The following is an 18,282-nucleotide window of genomic DNA, read 5'->3' on the forward strand; positions in this document are numbered from 1 at the left end:
AACAAGTACCGTAACACATAACAACGATCGAATACATTCTACCCTGAGCCACTATGGAGAAAAGATCTGCGAAGAAATATACTGCCAAATTGAAGCTGCAAGTTGTTGCCGAAGCGGAACAAAGCAACAACGTTAAAGCTGCAAAGCTGTTTGGTGTCGGAGAAAGCTGTGTCCGAAACTGGAGAAAACAAAAAGAAAAATTGAAGGAAACTCCTTCCTATAAATGCGGAAATCGCGGGTCGAAATGTCATTGGCCGCAGTTAGAACATAAAGTATCAAAGTGGGTGTCCGAAAATCGAGAAAATGGTTATATTATAACACGATCTAAAATAAGACTTTATGCTTTACGAGAAGCAAGAAAAATGGACATTCGTGTGTTTACTGCAAGTCCCGGATGGTGTACGCGGTTCATGAAAAGACATGACTTTGTGTTAAGAAGAAAAACAAAAATTGCACAGAAACTCCCAAAAGAATTAGAAGAAAAAGTGACTAGTTTTCAAACATTTGTAATCAAACATCGCAAAACTAACAGCTATAAGTTATCGTGCATTGGAAACATGGATGAGACACCCGTGAATTTTGATATGGCATCAAACTCAACCGTTAATAAAGTCAGCGAGAAAAGTATTTTTATCAAAATACTTTGAAGATGATCAGTATGACGACTGCCTCGATGAAGAAGAATTCCAAGCTTTATTTGATGATGACACTGATAACAATGAAAGCGAATTTGAAGGATTTTAGTTTACCTGTAATAGTTTGTTTTAATAGTGTTTTTATTTTATTAAATGTTAATTAACCTACATATGTATTCCTGTTTTATATTTCATTATGTCCAAAAATAAATATAATAGTTTCATTAACTACTGGGTACTATTTGACTTACCGTAAATGGATACGTTCTGCTTAACAGCCTAACAGTCTAATTTGGCCAGCACTTCACACCCGCAAATTTTGTATCTCGCGTATCATGCGACCCCCCAAATTTAGGTTACAATTTAGGTTTTCAAAAGTCGCATGATACGCGAATATATACGGTACATAAAGATATCAGAACACCAAAACATCAGCATCAACAGAAATCACAAGTCCCCATCTTCCCCGATACCAACATACCACTACACCCTGCCTTCGTAATTTTTTTCCCCTTATCCCCCCACCCCCCAAGTCCCCCTTGATTCTCCTTGAAGAGGGCAGCACGGTGGTGCAGTGGGTTAGCACTGTAGCCTCATGGCACTGAGGTCCCAGGTTCAATCCCGGCTCTGGGTCACTGGCCATGTGGAGTTTGCACATTCTCCCCGTGTTTGCGTTGGTTTCGCCCCCCACAACCCAAAGATGTGCAGGCCAGGTGGATTGGACATGCTAAATTGCCCCTTAATTGGAAAAAATTAATTGGGTGCTATAAATTTATTTTGAAAAAATTCACCTTGCAGAAATCAATGAATGGTTTCCACCTCCGGGTAAACCCCTCTTCCTAGCCCCGCAAAGCGAATGCGACTTTCTCCATCCGCAGGAATTCTGCCAGGTCACTCACCCATATCTCCACCTTCAGCGGCTCCGGGTCCTGCCAACACAACAAGACTGTGTCCGGGCAATCAAGGAGTCAAAGGCCAACACACCAGCCTCTCTTCCCATCTGGACTCTTGGATCTTCCGACACCCCAAATATCGCCATTCCGGACTCGGCACCGCCCCCACACCAAGAATCTTGCACATAACATCCAAGAGTATCTGCCAGAATCCCCTCAGCTTTGGACACACCCAAAAGATGTGTGCCCACCACCCACATCTATCCTCCAGCCCCGCAAAGAATCGGCTCATCCTCGCAATCATGTGGGTCCTATGCACCACCTTAAACTAGATAAGGCTTAACCTCGCACACGATGAGGATGCATTCACCCTCTACAGGGCCTTCTTCCAGTTCCCAGCCCACACCTCCCCGTCCAACTCCTCCTCCCGTTTGTGCTGAATCTCCTCCACCGGAGTGCCCTCCCTCTTCTGCAACTCACTGTAGGTATCCGACACGTTCCCCTCCGCAATATTGTCGCCCTACAACAACTTATCCTGCAACACAGGAGGTGTCAGCCCCCTGAAGAATGGCACCTCTCTCCTCACAAAATCCCTCACCTACAGGTATCTGAATCCATTTCTTTTGGGCAACTCATACATTTCCTCCAACTCTTCCAAACCTGCCCCGATAAATAAGTCACGAAAGTACTCTAACCCATGTCACCCCTGAAGCCTCATATCCGACCCAGTCGGCACAAACCTATGATTGTCACAAATCAGCGCCCACAACGACATGCCGTGCAACCCAAAATGCTGCCTACACTGGCTCCACACCCATAACGCTGGCACCACCACTGGGCTCACGGACTTTCTGACTGGCGAGATTGGAAGGGGCATCAATAGCAATGCCCTCAATCTCTTCTCCCTACATGACGTCGCTTCCATCCACCCCCATATCGCTGGGGCAACCCTCCATAACAGCACAGCGGGTGTACCTACACCTCAAGGACTGCACCGGTTCAATAATAATAATCTTTATTATTGTCACAAGTAGGCTTACATTAACACTGCAATGAAGTTACTGTGAAAATCCCCCCTCGCAACTCTCTGGCACCTGTTTGGGTACACAGAGGGAGAATTCAGAACGCCCAATTCACCTAACAGCACGTATTTTGGGACTTGTGGGAGGAAACTGGAGCACCCGGAGGACACACGCAGACACAGGTGAATGTGCAGAATCCACACAGATGGTGACTTAAGCCGGGAATCGAACCTGGGACCCTGGCACTGTGAAGGATCATGCTAACCACTGTGCTACCGTGCCGCCCAAGAAGGTAACTCACCAACGCTTTCTGAAGGGCAACTAGGAATGGGAAATAAATGCTGGCCTAACCAGCGATGTCCACAGCTCGTAAATTAATTTTCTTTTAAGTTAGAGGTATCGGCTTGTCATCAAAGAGGAGCCTAAACATCGGCTTGTAGTCAGTTATTATTGTGAAACGTCGGCCATAGACATACTGGTGAAATTTCTTAACGGCGTAGTTTATGGCAAGGCCTTCTTTCTCGATCTGGGTGGCATCAGAAGAAGTTCTGGAGGCTGTAATTGGCTTCTTTGACCCATCTTCCATTTTATGGGATGGGACCGCCCCTTTTCCATATGATGTAGCATCGCAATTTGAGATGATTGGCTTACCCGGGTCAAAGTGAACCAATAGATTCAATGACTGTAAGGCCTGCTTGATGTGTTGGAAGTTCTGCTCCTGTGGTTCCTTCCAATGCCAACCCTGGTGTTTTCTTAAGAGCAAGGGTTGTGGTGTCAACGTCGTTGCTAGGTTGTGGACAAAACAACCACAGTAGATTACCATCCCCAGGAAGGACTTTAATTCTGCCACATTCTTAAGTGCTGGGTCATCTGTTATGGCTCTCACCTCATCTTCGAGTGGGTGTGCAGGCCCTTTTTGCCCATTTTGAACCCTGGGTCAGTGACTTCGTTAGCTTGAAAAGTGCACTTATCATGCTTCAGTCAGATTCCCACATCTCTAAATCTTCTCAGCACTTCTAGGCTCGCTCTTCTTGTGATGTTCCTCTAACTAGTGTTACAACCCCCTGGGCAAATGCGCAGTCAATTCCAACCCGACTCATCCCGGAGTCACAGCACAAGCAAAATAACCAATATTTCTTATAAAAATACCCAAACATCATTGGCCCTTGGCTACCCAATACTTACAGTCACCAGGTTTGTACATTTAAACACAATTACTGTTTATTTACGCCAAGAACTAACATGAAAGATACGGTAAATAAAACTGAATAATGACAGGCTATAATGACCCATTTTAACGGTCCCGCCCTCTACCCACACACACAGAACAGAAGGAGAAAGGGTTGAAAAATAATAAGGATGAAAGTAAAAAGTTAAGAGTCTTTGCTTCCGATGATGGTTTTTTTTAGCACAATTTCTTCACAACAAGTTTGCAGATTACAGTCTTTGGTTTGCTGCCGGTAAGAGTCTTATTTGTCGAATCATTCATTCTGGGTCCCTGTAGTTTAGAACATGCAGTACACACAGTCAACAGACCTTCTGGAGATATATGGTGCTGACGCCGGGACTGAATCGCAAGTGTTCTACGTTGACAAAGGTGGTGTCGGTCCCAGAGAAATTCAGAACCCGTAACGGGCTAACACTAGCACCGCACTGAACTAGTGCAATTCCAGTGCATAATGCCGTCTGAATCACAGGGGCCAGGACTGGCACTCATGAGCCTGACAAACTGCAGCCTCATATAAGCATTCCACTCTCCACACACACTCATTCCAGCCAACAAGATGGCAGCCCAAACAGCCGCACCTCATTTAACTGAAGCGGAGATTGAGACTCTACTGGATGTTATGGAGGAGAGGCAGGCATCTTGTTCTCGGGCCTGAGCGCAAGTGGCAGAGGCCGTGAGCGGTGGAGACCCCACTACCAGGACCGGCCAGCAATGTCGCAAGATGATGCACGTCCTCCTTGAGCGGTTTTGTGAGGGCCACGAAGAAACCAGCAGAAGTTGTAGAGTCAAACAGAAAATACCTTTATTTACAACAATATGTATACAGCAGTAGTAATTCTCTACTGCTTCCTTCTCTAGTCGGTACCATACTGGCCAGCCCTATTTATACAGCTGCAACTTCTAATGATTGCCCCACCCCTCCTCATTGGGTGGAGCTCATACACTCAAGAAGCATGGGATAACCAATTGTCCTCAGCTACAAAGATTCGGACAGGTTATAGCATCTGGACAGGGTGAGTAACCAAACCCCACCCCTGGCACCACCTCCTTTCCACTCCCCCTGCAGTGGAGGCCTTGGCTGTGAAGGTATCAGCCACGAGTCGATGTCCAATGCCTGGGGCACTGTGTGCAATTGGTGGCCGAGGAACAGGACAGGACAGTCCTGTCACAGGCAGCTATGTATCAGGGCCACCTGGACATTGCTGCAGCACTCCAGAGCTTGGCCCACTCTCAATGGGCCACAGCTGTGGGCTTTATTGGCACTAGCCTGGCACTAGTTGAGCTAACCTAGGTACAGAGGGGACTGGCATGATCGCTGAGTGACATGGCACAGTCCCAACAGGGCGTGGCCTTGTCCCGGAGGGACATGGCACAGTCCCTGTGCTTCACCACCGCAAGCACTGAGACCCTGGTTGAGACAAGAGCAGGCCTCCAGTACTGGCAACGCCAGGTGGCGGGGCAGCACCCGGAGCTCTGCCTGGTCACACCCTTCTCCCCAGGAGTGGCCCGGGCCATCAGACACCCCAAGAAAGGAGGAGGTGAGTTCCGCAGGCCAGGTGCCGGAATGCCGCAGCGCGTCTGAATCCACCCCTAGGCCGCTGGCGCATTCGATAGTCAGTGGGCAGAACAGAATGGCACCACGCCACCTGAAACACCCAAAAGGCTGCCGGGCCCGTCCAAGCTGGGAACCAGATTAGGAAGTTAGAGGTCAGTAAAGAGGCAGCAATTAAAGCCAGTAAGGTACTAGATAATAAATTCAATGTGACTAAGGGGAAGGGTAGACAGGGAAGAGATGATGAACGCAAAGGGACAGGTGGTCTGAGGTGCATTTATTTTAATGCGAGAAGTGTAGCAGGTAAGGCAGATGAACTTAGGGCTTGGATTAGTACCTGGGAATATGATGTTATTGGTATTACTGAGGCTTGGTTGAGGGAAGGGCAGGACTGGCAACTGAATATCCCAGGGTATAGATGCTTCAGGAGGGATAGAGAGGGAGGTAAAAGGGGTGGAGGAGTTGCATTACTAGTCAGAGATGATATCACAGCTGTGATTAAGGAGGGCACTATGGAGGATTCGAGCACTGAGGATATGGATCCTCAGCACTATAGATAGAGCTAAGAAATAGGATGGGTGCAGTAACATTGTTGGGACTTTACTACAGGCCTCCCAAAAGCGAGCATGAAGTAGAGATACAAATATGCAGACAGATTATAGAAAAATGTAGGAGCAATAGGGTGGTTGTGATGGGAGATTTTAACTTCCCCAACATTGAATGGGACTCATGTAGTGTTTGAGCAAGAGGGTAACTAGAGAAAGGATTGGCCCACTCAAAGACAAAAGAGGGAATTTATGCGTGGAGTCAGAGGAAATGGGTGAGATTCTAAATGAGTACTTTGCATCGGTATTCACCAAGCAGAGGGACATGACGGATGTTGAGGCTAGGGATGGATGTTTAAATACTCTAGGTCAAGTCGTCATACAGAAGGGGGAAGTTTTGGGTATTCTAAAAGACATTAAGGTGGACAAGTCCCCAGGACCCATGTTACTGAGGGAAGCGAGGGTCGAAATGAAAAAATGAAATTAAATTAAATTAAATTAAATGAAAATGAAATGAAAAAATGAAAATCGCTTATTGTCACAAGTAGGCTTCAATGAAGTTACTGTGAAAAGCTGGGGCCTTAACAGATATCTTTGCAGCATCCTTGAGCACGGGTGAGGTCCCGGACTGGAGAATTGCTAATGTTGTCCCTTTGTTTAAGAAGGGTAGCAGGGATAATCCAGGGAATTATAGACCTGTGAGCTTGACATCAGTGGTAGGCAAACTGTTGGAGAAGATACTGAGGGATAGGATCTATTCACATTTGGAAGAAAATAGACTTATCAGTGATAGGCAGCATGGTTTTGTGCAGGGAAGGTCATGTCTTACAAACCTAATAGAATTCTTTGAGGAAGTGACAAAGTTAATTGATGAGGGAAGGGCTGTAGGTGTCATATACATGGACTTCAGTAAGGCGTTTGATAAAGTTTCCCATGGCAGGTTGATGGAAAAAGTGAAGTCGTAAGGGGTTCAGGGTGTACTAGCTAGATGGATAAAGAACTGGCTGGGCAACAGGAGACAGAGCGTAGTGGCGGAAGAGAGTGTCTCAAAATGGAGAAGGGTGACTAGTGGCGTTCGACAGGGATCCGTGCTCGGACCACTGTTGTTTGTGATATACATAAATGATCTGGAGGACGGTATAGATGGTCTGATTAGCAAGTTTGCAGATGATACTAAGATTGGTGGAGTTGCAGATAGCGAGGAGGACTGTCAGAGAATACAGCAAAATATAGATAGATTGGAGAGTTGGACAGAGAAATGGCAGATGGAGTTCAATCCAGGCAAATGTGAGGTGATGCATTTTGGAATATCTAATTCAAGAGCAGACTATATGGTCAATGGAAGAGTCCTGGGGAAAATTGATGTACAGAGAGATCTGGGAGTTCAGATCCATTGTACCCTGAAGGTGTCAATGCAGGTTGATAGAGTGGTCAAGAAGGCATACAGGATGCTTGCCTTCATCAGACGGGGTATTGAGTACAAGAGTCGGCAGGTCATGCTACAGTTGTATAGGACTTTGGTTAGGCTACATTTGGAATACTGTGTGCAGTTCTGGTCGCCACATTACCAGAAGGATGTGGATGCTTTAGAGAGGGTGCAGAGGAGGTTCACCAGGATGTTGCCTGGTATGGAGGGTGCTAGCTACGAAGAAAGGTTGAGTAGATTAGGATTGTTTTCGTTGGAAAGATGGAGGTTGAGGGGGGACCTGATTGAGGTCTACAAAATTATGAGAGGTATGGACAGGGTGGATAGCAACAAGCTTTTTCCAAGAGTGGTGGTGTCAATTACAAGGGGTCACGATTTCAAGGTGAGAGGGAGAAAGTTTAAGGGAGATATGCGTGGAAAGTTTTTTACGCAGAGGGTGGTGGGTGCCTGGAACGCTTTGCCAGCGGAGGTGGTAGAGGTGAGCACGATAGTATCATTTAAGATGCATCTAGACAGATATATGAACGGGCGGGGAACAGAGGGAAGTAGACCTTGGAAAATAGGGGACAGGTTTAGATAAAGGATCTGGATCGGCGCAGGCTGGTGAGGGCCGAAGGGCCTGTTCCTGTGCTGTAATTTTCTTTGTTCTCTTTGTTCTAAGCCCAGTCGTTCCAGAGGACAGCCACCAAAGGGGACCCAGGTCACAGGCGGGATTCACAGCAGGCTGCCTCCACTTCTTTTCCAAGGATCATGGCTGAACTTTCTCCATGCCTGTCGACCTGGCTGTGAGCCTTGCAACCAAACTGCCTCATAACTAATTTGCCTCGCTCTCTTGCACACTTTGAAGCTTGGTTCTCTGCCATCAAAGCACTCGGCTGCCTGAGCAATTTTGATTGCCCTGTCTAAGGTGATCTTTGTTTCAGCCAGAAGCTTGTTTTTCACACTTATGTTGTTAATACCGGATGCTAAACTGTTGTGGTAGTGTGGGAGTGTGGCCCCTTTAAGGGTCTTCGAGGGGGAAGGGAGGAACCTCCAAAAATGAACAGAGAAATCAAAAAACATCAACGACATCATAAAACAGTGAGTGCAAAATGTTCATGATTGGGAAGTTTGACCCATTCGACCAGGGGGCTGAGGACTGGAGCCAGTATACTAAGCGACTTCTGCTACATCTTTGCAACAAATGAAACTGGGGAGGATAAATAGAAGGTCATCCTATTAATGGTCTGTGGGCCACCAACTCACAACCTTACCAGGAATTTGATGTTCCCGGAGGCTCCCGGCACAGTCATTTGACTAGTTGGTGACAGTGGTCAAAAAATTCACATTAATTAATGGAAGCCTGTTGCATTCTAAGAAAAATGTTGAGCTGGCAGATGATCTAGCTGCCGAATTAGATTGATACATGATTATAACAGCGTTCCTGATGACTAATGACAGAAGAAGTTATTAATGTTTGTCTGAATGTAATACTTTGAAAATGGAAGAGACAGAACTGATCTCTGACATAATACTTAATTGCAGAGTTATCAACAGAAGCAGCAACTGCATCTGTGTCAATATATTATTGACAAGTTTATATTTCATACAATGTGCTTCAAGAGTTGCACACAACTATTTGGATTAACAGAGGATTGTGTGAATTCAATTGTTAACCAGTTAAAGTATTCATTCAAAATGACATTGTCAAGAATGTCAATTGAGCACATGAATGCATTTTGACAACATTTGATTATAAATTGTAATAATTTATTTTAGCCTTGTGTAACCCATTTGTAAGGGGACATCTGGGCGTTCAGATGAAATATTGGCCTGAATTTTCAGGATGGCGAGTGCCCATCATCCGGAGAGTTAGTTAGGAACATTCCCGCCAACTCCAACAACCCCACTATCACCTTACGCTCAAATAAACATTGATTGGCAGCAGGTGGGACTTCTGTCTTCATTTGGCGGAAGTCCCACCATGGAGTGTTATCAGCCAATCAGTTTGGCTTATTGCATGCCAACTGATCCAGGTACAGTGCTTCAGTGGCGGATGAAGTACTGAAGTGCTGTGCCTGAGGTCAAGTCCCGGGATCCGCAGTTCTGGCAAGTATCAGGGGGTCATGGAGAGAGGTGGGTAGGGGATGCCTGGGAGTTTGCAAGAGGGTAGGCTGCGTGGTAGGAGGGAGGGCTGTAGGTCTCCAGTCCTTGAGGGGATGTTGTCCCCAGCCTGAAGGAGTCTTTTGCTAAAGGTGACCCGTTTGCCACCCAAAAACAACAGTGAGAACTTTTTCTGTTTTGCACCCTCAGTCATAGGGTGTCTGCCATCCTAAAAATTGAGGCTGGCAAGAAAATAGCCTTGAGTGGCCTCTTAAGGGCCATAATTGAAACATGGGCAGACTTCCTATGAGGCCCTGCCTGCCTTACCATAAAACTGTGTCCTGATCAGGTTGGGCAGGATCCTGGAGGGAATCCATCCATGCTAGTTTACACTCCCACACCACCTCAGAAACCACCAGGCATGCAGTATAAAATTCTAGCCATTAAACCAGACAACATGTTGGGCATAAATGATCCCAGTACATTATTTTGACATGCAGGATAGTTATCCCTGCAGCCAATATACATCCAGCAATCAACACCACTAAAAAATAAATTATCTGATCATTGTCAATTTGCTGTTTGTGGGAGCTTGCTGTGTAATGCTAGGCTTCTGCATACCTATTTTACAACAGTGACTATACTTCAAATATACCTCAAAGGTTGTCAGGCATTTTGGGACAACCTGAGATCATGAAATATGCTGCATAAATGTAAGATTTTTTTCCCACTGTCATGTGCAATTTTGGTTGGAATAATTTCATAATGGCTATTGATTCATTGGAGATGGTTCAAAGGAAAATGCCCATGGGAATTCTGATGTTTTGGATGTAATGAAGTTAGAACCAAACTAAAATTTTCTTTGGAGAAAAGACTGAAAAATTCCCTGAATGATAAATGGTGCATGTAATTTATTGGTTATTTAATTTAGGCTGTGATTACAGAACTGCATGCTGAATGGGAAGTAGCATGCCTCAAGGCACTCAGATTATATTCTTTCTTTTCTCATTATTACATAACTGAATCAGAACCCAGCAAGTAATACATATTTTTAAAAACTGTATACTGATATATTGAATTCAGGTCATTGTAATGGATGTGCTGTCATCTCCCAAATCTATGCATATCCTTCATGGAACACCATGTTTGAATCACTTTAATTAGGCTTCCAGCCCATGCCATCATACTGAAATATCACCTATCAAGATCAGAAATAAGATTCAATGTGACTCTTGTCCTTCTCAAGCTATTTTTGATCACATACACAGTTGACAACAGGATTTTCCTTCAATGTTTCTACACTCAGTGTGGTAAAGAGGAGTAGGTGGGTTGGGTGAGTGTGGGGTGTGTGAATAACTGTACTCCCCGAGTTTGAATCTTTTCTATCAAGTCACAACCAGAGAAACACCTGTATTGGCTTTCTTCCTGCTCCCACACCATTACATCTGGCTCCCTAAGACGTGATCCATGGCCCCCTCCTATTTTTCATCAACATGCTGCCCCTCCATGCCATAATGAAAAGCATGGCATCAGTTTTTACATATATGCTGATAACAATCACCTTTATTCCAGCACCCCCTCTCTTGACTCATCCACTGTCAGACTGGTGTCATCCTAAATTGTCATCCAATACTTCCTTCAGCTAAAGATTAGGAGACAAGCACCATTGTCTTTAGATACCACCATAATCTCTGTTCCGTAGCCATCGATTTCCTGGCAATTTTCAGAGGCTGGACTAGACTGTTCACAACCTTGATAATATATTTGAACACAAAATCTGCTTCTGAACACAAACCTGCATTTGCCTACTTCCACCTACATAATATTGCTCATCTTCTCCCCACATGAGCTCTGCTGAAACCATTATCCATGTCTTTCGATATGTCCAGATTTGACAATTCCAACTCCAAGGTAACCTCCCACCTACTACCCTCTCGAAACCTAAGGTAACCATAACTCTGCTGCCCATGTCCTAACTCACTTCATCATCACCCTTGTGCTCAAAGACTTACATTAGCTTCTGGTTAAACAGTGTCCTGTGGGGAATTTTTCAGCTGTTTTTGTCAGTGGAATCTTCTGGTCCTGTGGAGGCAAACCCTCCACTGTGGGTTTTATAATAATAATCTTTATTTTCACAATTAGGCTTACATTGCAATGAAGTTACTGTGAAGAGCCTCCAGTCGCCACATTCCGGCGCCTGTTCGGGAACACAGAGGGAGAATTCAGAATCTCCAAATTACCTAACAGCACGTCTTTCAGGTCTTGTGCGAGGAAACCGGAGCACCCGGAGGAAACCCACGCAGACATGCGGAGAACGTGCAGACTCCACACAGACAGTGGCCCAGCCAGGAATCGAACCTGGTACCCTGATGCTGTGAAGCCACAGTGCTAACCACTGTGCTACCATGCTGCCCTTTCCCAGTGGTGGGGGGGGTTAATTCAATGAGAAATCCCATTGACAGCAGTGGGCCGAGAAGATCACTCCATCAGCCAATGGCGGGCCACCTCCCACTGCTGAGAAACATGCCACAGGGGGCGTGGGAAAGCTCCCCCTTTGTCTTAAAATTTGCATCTTTTTTTCAAATCTCTCCATGGCCTCACCCGTCTGAATTCCAATTTTTCATTGTTCCTCCATTGGTGACTCTGCCTTCAAATTTTGAAGCCCTGAGCTCTGGAATTTTCTCCATAAACTGCTCTTTGAACCATTCTTTTCCTCTCTCCCTTCCTTTAAGGCATTCCTTAAAACCTATCTATTTAGTCAACTGTCCTATTTTTTTCCTCTTTGGAGTGGGTATCAAGTGTTGAGTGGCAATTCACCTGTGAACTACCTTGAGATATTTTACTACATTAAAGATGCTATATAAATGTAAGTTGTTGTTGTAAACAAATGAAGGAAAACACAGACCAAAGACTTCATCATATACAAGAACCATGTATGAGTCATCTATCAAATGTTATTTATCAGCATTAATAACTTCAGGCTCTAAGATGGGAATACTATATTAGAGTTTTGCTTGATTACCTTCAGGAGCTGGGGAGAAATTTCACATGTCTCTAGTTGTGTGATGGGCTACAGGCCTCTGAATTTAATGTGGCTTAGGTAGTAATCTTGATAGGATAGGATAAATGGAGGGAATGGATTTATTGGCTCAAAATATGCTTTGATTACTGCTTTTATTATTTTTATTTTCTCATATCTTTAACATAGTATTTTACTTGCATTCAAAGTGGATGGGGATTTTGAATGATTTGCGACTTTACAGATTGAATTCTGAGTTCTTGTTCAGGCTATCTTAGCTCTTTACCAATTCACGTTGAAGTAAACATTAGCTGACGTCTATTGGAATAAAGATGTATTGTTCTTTGACCATGAAACACATGGAATAAGTTACATATTTTCCATTAGATCATTAGTTTTTTTTTAAGACAATAGTGTTTTAGAAGTCCAGCCTTCTGTTTGACCTGAATAACTGCAGTTATGTATCTCTTTTGTTAATGGAGAAAATTTGACACCATTTCCAAGGTAGGAGGTAATAAATGTTGATGGTTGTGTCCTATATTCCCTAAACTGATAGGTTTGACATTGGAAAATAAAACTTCAGCAGAGTTTTATTTCAAGTGAATGAATTTTCAGATATCTGGGTACCACAGAAGGAGTAGGAGCCTTCTACAGACTTTCTATTTAGTAAAACTTTACCAGCCATATGTCTCTGCTTTCACCTTATAGTCCTCTACTTTTTATCCATGTCTTCCACACTACCAGCAGGGACTAATTCTTAATCATTAACAGCTAGTCGTAGAACTAAGTAAGCGTTCAATATATATCCTGCATCATTCTTTGCTTCAAATGATTTTCTCTCCCATTAAAAGATACTGTGGTCTATGACATAACTATACTTTTGGCAAAACAGTCTATATTCTAACCAACAGTGCATAAATAAATTACATGTGATCTCTTCATTTTCTTCATGAAATTTCAAATTGATGATCCCTTATCACTGATCCACCAGTAGGTGACTATATTAAAATCTTTAATAATGTAGGATAAAATGTCATAAATATTATGATATTTTCTCCTCACAAATGTGACTTATTCAATGTGCGTGCACAGCGGTTTTGTTTTTATTCTATCACCAAATGCACTAGGGTTGGATATAATGGTTGTAGCTGTGTGACTGTCAGCTGGGGAGCCAGCAGCAACTCTGTAGAGGCGGCTTCCAGACATCCTGATATGATTAAAAGACAATCAGGTTGGCATGGAGTTCCTGGGGTTGAAATGAGAGATGTCCCACCTCTAAAAGCAGTCAACTAATTAGAGGCTGACAGCTCTTCAATACCAACAGTATTGCCAGGAGCAGTGTCCACTGCCGATACTGCAACCATGTACTCCCAGAACACAGGTGCGGCTTTTCCAGCGCCAATCAGGCAGAAACAAGTGACTGGGAAAAAGGTGGGTCAGTTCAAAGGGCAGGTGGTCCAAGAAGGAGGTAATCTCCCAGGTCTCCAAGCCACAGGCAGGAATGTCAGTGTACCTGACCTCTGCTCACATGGTCTGACTCACCCCCTGCCCCAGTCCATTGGTAGAATACCCATGGCAACAGGCTGAGGTGCTTAAGTGACCTTTAATTGGCCTCTGGGCAGGAAGGCCGACTTTAATTCTTCCTTCCCCGGTCTTTAATGGGAGGGACGGAAAGTGAAAGACACTCCACCCTGCACTTGCCCATCCCACTAAATGCCCAACTTGAAAGGAACGTGGGCAGGGGCATTCAATTCTTCCCATACTATCATTTCCACAATCAACAGGACAGGCTGACAGAAATATACATGTTCAATTGCTTTTGCAATATTTTATTTTCTATTATTTGTTAACCTTTTCATCATTCTCTTTGCTTTGCTAATTTCATTTCTCAGGTTCCAATATACCACCTATATTTATAATAATTTATTTAGCTTTGTTAGTCCTAATTTTCTGTTCTCTTTAACATTTAGTTGAGGTTTAATACGTACATTCACACCTGGTCGCTGCCGTCGTGAACATGGCGCCAAAAGTTGGTTTGAAGCTTGTGAGGGGCGGAGAGGGGAGTGAGCACTATGGCCGTGCTCGGGAGGGGACTGGCCCACGATCGGTGCCCACCCATCGTCGGGCCGGCGTCTCAAAGGGACGCACTCTTTCCCCTCTGCCACCCCGCAAGATCAAGCGGCCACGTCTTGCGGGGCAGCGGAGGAGAACACGGCAACCGTGCATGCGCGGGTTTGAGCCGTCTTGACGTCATTACGTGCGGTTGGAGCCGGCCAACCTGCGCATGCGCGGCCGACGTCATTTAGGCGCGCCGGCCGCGTTATTCTCAGCGCGCCGCCTTGACGCAAGCATCAAGGCCCGGCGGCCGTGAGTTACGGAGGGCTGCTCCTAGCCCCCCGGGTGGGGGTGAATAAGGTGAGTTGAGCGGCCTCCGAGGCCGTCATGAAACTCGGCCGAGTTCACGACGGCCTTCCCGATTTTTCGCGGGAGCGGAGAATTCCGCCCTCTATCTTTGAAACATCTCGGGCGGGATTCTCCCACACTTGGTGCGATGGCCCGACGCCGGCTCCAAGAGTGGCGCAAACTACTCCGGCATCGGGCCACCTGGACGTTGCGGAATCCTCCGCACTTCAGGGGCTAGGCCGGCGCCAGAGGGATTGGCACCGCGCCAACCATCACCGAAAGGTCGCCATGGGCCGGTGCGAGTTGCCGCATGCACAGAACCACCGGCGTGTTCTGGTGCATGTGCAGAACCGCCAGCGTGTTCCCTGCGCATGCGCAGGGCATTTCTTCTCCGCGCTGGCCATGGCGGAGCCTTACAGAGGCCGGCCCAGAGGGAACGAATGCCCCTACGGCACAGGCCCGCCCGCAGATCGGTGGGCCCTGATCGCGGACCAGGCCACCGTCCGGGGCCAGACCTCCCCCCCCCCACTAGCCGGCCGACAAGCCAGGTCCCACTGGGATGGATCATGTCAATTTCACGCCGGCAGGACTGGCCGAAAACGGGCGGCCGCTCGGCCCACCGGGGCCCGGAGAATTGGCGGGGGGGCAGTTACCAACGGCGGCGGAGAATTCGGCAGCCTTTGTCGGAGCGGCAGGACGGGATTCACGCCGTCCCCCGGCAATTCCCTGACCCGGCATGGGGGTCGGAGAATCCTGACCCTTCTTTTCATCTAAGAATGTATCTGTTTTGTGTTCGACGTTATGTCACCTGTTGATCACTCATTTTGTTGGCTAACTTTTCCAACAAGTTGATTTGTGCCAGTTCTCTTTATTTCTGATTTAACTTTTACTTTTTCTCAACCAACACTCTTATCTTTGCAAAATAAATGTTTTTTATTTTCACATTGAACCTATACTGTGATCACTGTTTTACTATTGTTGTACATTTTATTTAACAGGATGAAAGGAAGCAGTGTTACAAAGTTTTTACACCACAGAAAGTGGCTCTTCAGCCCATCATGTCCATACTGGCAATCAAGCACTTGGTCCGTAGCCTTGCATACTTCGGCATTTCAAGTGCTCAACTAAATACGTTGTTTTAAAAAAAATAAATTTAGAGTACCCAATTAATTTTTTCCAATTATGGGACAATTTAGCATGGCCAATCTACCTATCTTGCACATCTTTTGGGTTGTGGGGGCGAAACCCACGCAAACACAGGGAGAATGTGCAAACTCCACACGGACAGTGACCCAGGGCCGGGATTCGAACCCGGGTCCTCAGCGCCGTAGGCAGCAATGCTAACCACTGTGCCACCGTGCTGCCAACTAAATACTTCTTGAATGTTGTGAATATTCCTGCCTCTACCACCCTTTCAGGCAGTAAGTTCCAGATTTCCACCATCCTCATCTATAAACCTTCTGTCAAGTACCGTAAATCTTTGGTCCCTGGTTACTGACCCCTCTGCTAAGGAGAGAAGTCTATTCCTATCCACCCTATCTATGTCCCTCGATCAGGTCCCATTCAGCCTTCTCTGCTCCAAGGAAAATAACGCCAGCCCATCCAGTCTTTCTTGATACTGAAACACTCCAATATCCTGGTGAATATCTTCTTGCTTTCTCTGGTGCAATCGCTTCCTTCCTATGGTGTGGTGACCAGAACTGCACACGGTATTCCAGCCTAATCAGTATTTCATACAGCTCCATCATAACCTCCCTGCTCTTATATTCTATGCCTTGGTTAATAAATGCTAGTATCCTATATGCCTTCTTAACCATCTTATCTCCCTGTCCTGCTGTCTTTTGGGATCTATGGGCATGCACATAAAAGTTCCCTCTGATCCCCTGAGGGTCCTACCATTCATTGTATATTCCCTTGCCTTGTTAGTCCTCCCAAAATACATGACCTCATACTTTTCGGGGTTAAATTCCATTTGCCACTTCTGCCCATCTGATCAGCCTGTCTATATCATCCTGTAATCTAAGGCTTTCTCCCTTAGGGCAGCACGGTAGCACAAGTGGATATCACTATCACTGTGGCTTAACAGCACCAGGGTCCCAGGTTCGATTCCCTGCTGGGTCACTGTCTGTGCGGAGTCTGCACATCCTCCCCGTGTGTGCGTGGTTTTCCTCTGGGTGCTCTGGTTTCCTCCCACAGTCCAAAGACGTGCAGGTTAGGTGGATTGGCCATGCTAAATTGCCCTTAGTGACCAAAAAAAGGTTAGGAGGGTTCATTGGGTTATGGGGATAGTGTGGAAGTGAGGCCTTAAGTGGGTCAGTGCAGACTCACTGCCGAATGGCCTCCTTCTGCACTGTATGTTCTATGTTCTATGTTCCTCACTGCTTTATCACACCAATTGTTGTGTCATATGCAAACTTACTGATCATAACTCCTACATTCATGTCCAGATCATTAATGTACACCATAAACAACAAGGGATCCAGCATCAATCTCTGCGGAACACTACTGCACACAGATTTCCAGTCACAAAACCGACCTTTGACCATCACCCTCTGCCTGCTGCCACTCAGCCAATTTTGGATCCAATTTGCCAAATTGCCCTGAATCCCATGGGTTCTTGACCAGTCTCCCATGTGAGGCCTTGTCAAAAGCTTCACTGAAGTCCACTGCACTACCCTCATCAACACACCTCATCACTTCCTCGTAAAATTCAATCAAACATGTAAGACATGATCTCCCTTTAATAAAACCATGCTGACTATCCTTGCTTAATCCTCGCCAAGTGGAGATTAATTCCATCCCTCAACATTTTTTCAAATATTTTCCTTTTTCTTTCTAATCTTGGATGCAATCTTGGATGCATTGAGGGGAAATTTACATCCCAAAAATCAGGTGGGTTTGTGGCAGGTGCGCTATGAAAATTTTAAAAATGTCAAATGCAAATCTAATCTGCCTGGCAGCTACCACATCTAATTCTAACAGAGGCAAAACAGTTGTGCCAGCCATCCAGCCCACATAATTTAAATATATTGAATCTGTGTGTTTCACATTCTATTTGTTTTCCAGGTTGAACCCAGGGCAGCTAAGTTTCCAGAGTTTTTGGAAAGGGGAGAAGACAGATACATGGAAGAGGTAAGTGAGTTTCCAGCAATGCTTTTGGGCCAGGTTAAGCAAAAGTGCTCCGCACCTCATGATTGTAGACCTCCCTTATACAACATTGTTGGCTTTACAGCCCCAGATCGCATTATGGCCCATCTCTCACAAAAAGACCGCATAACTCCTCAGCATTGCAAACCTCGCCCCCACAAGTATTGCAAAAAATTCCCTCCATCCAAAGATCGGGATGCACCTACCCCCCCCCCCCCCCCACTCCTTAAACATTTGTCTCACCCCTCCCTCCCGACCTGCCAGCCCCACTACCAACCCCCCAGGCTCCCACACTAAAGAACCAATCTCACCACTTCCTTCTGGGCTGCA

General features: G+C 45.8%; 1 protein-coding gene across 6 annotated transcripts in view; it reads right to left on the minus strand.

Moving 5' to 3' along the window:
- Window positions 1-18,282, minus strand: part of dlg2 (discs, large homolog 2 (Drosophila)) — a 1,378,721-nt gene that overhangs the window by 647,603 nt on the left and 712,836 nt on the right. The gene's annotated exons all lie outside the window — the stretch shown is intronic.

This window comes from Scyliorhinus canicula, chromosome 14 (assembly GCF_902713615.1).
Source record: "Scyliorhinus canicula chromosome 14, sScyCan1.1, whole genome shotgun sequence".
NCBI classification, from domain to species: domain Eukaryota; kingdom Metazoa; phylum Chordata; class Chondrichthyes; order Carcharhiniformes; family Scyliorhinidae; genus Scyliorhinus; species Scyliorhinus canicula.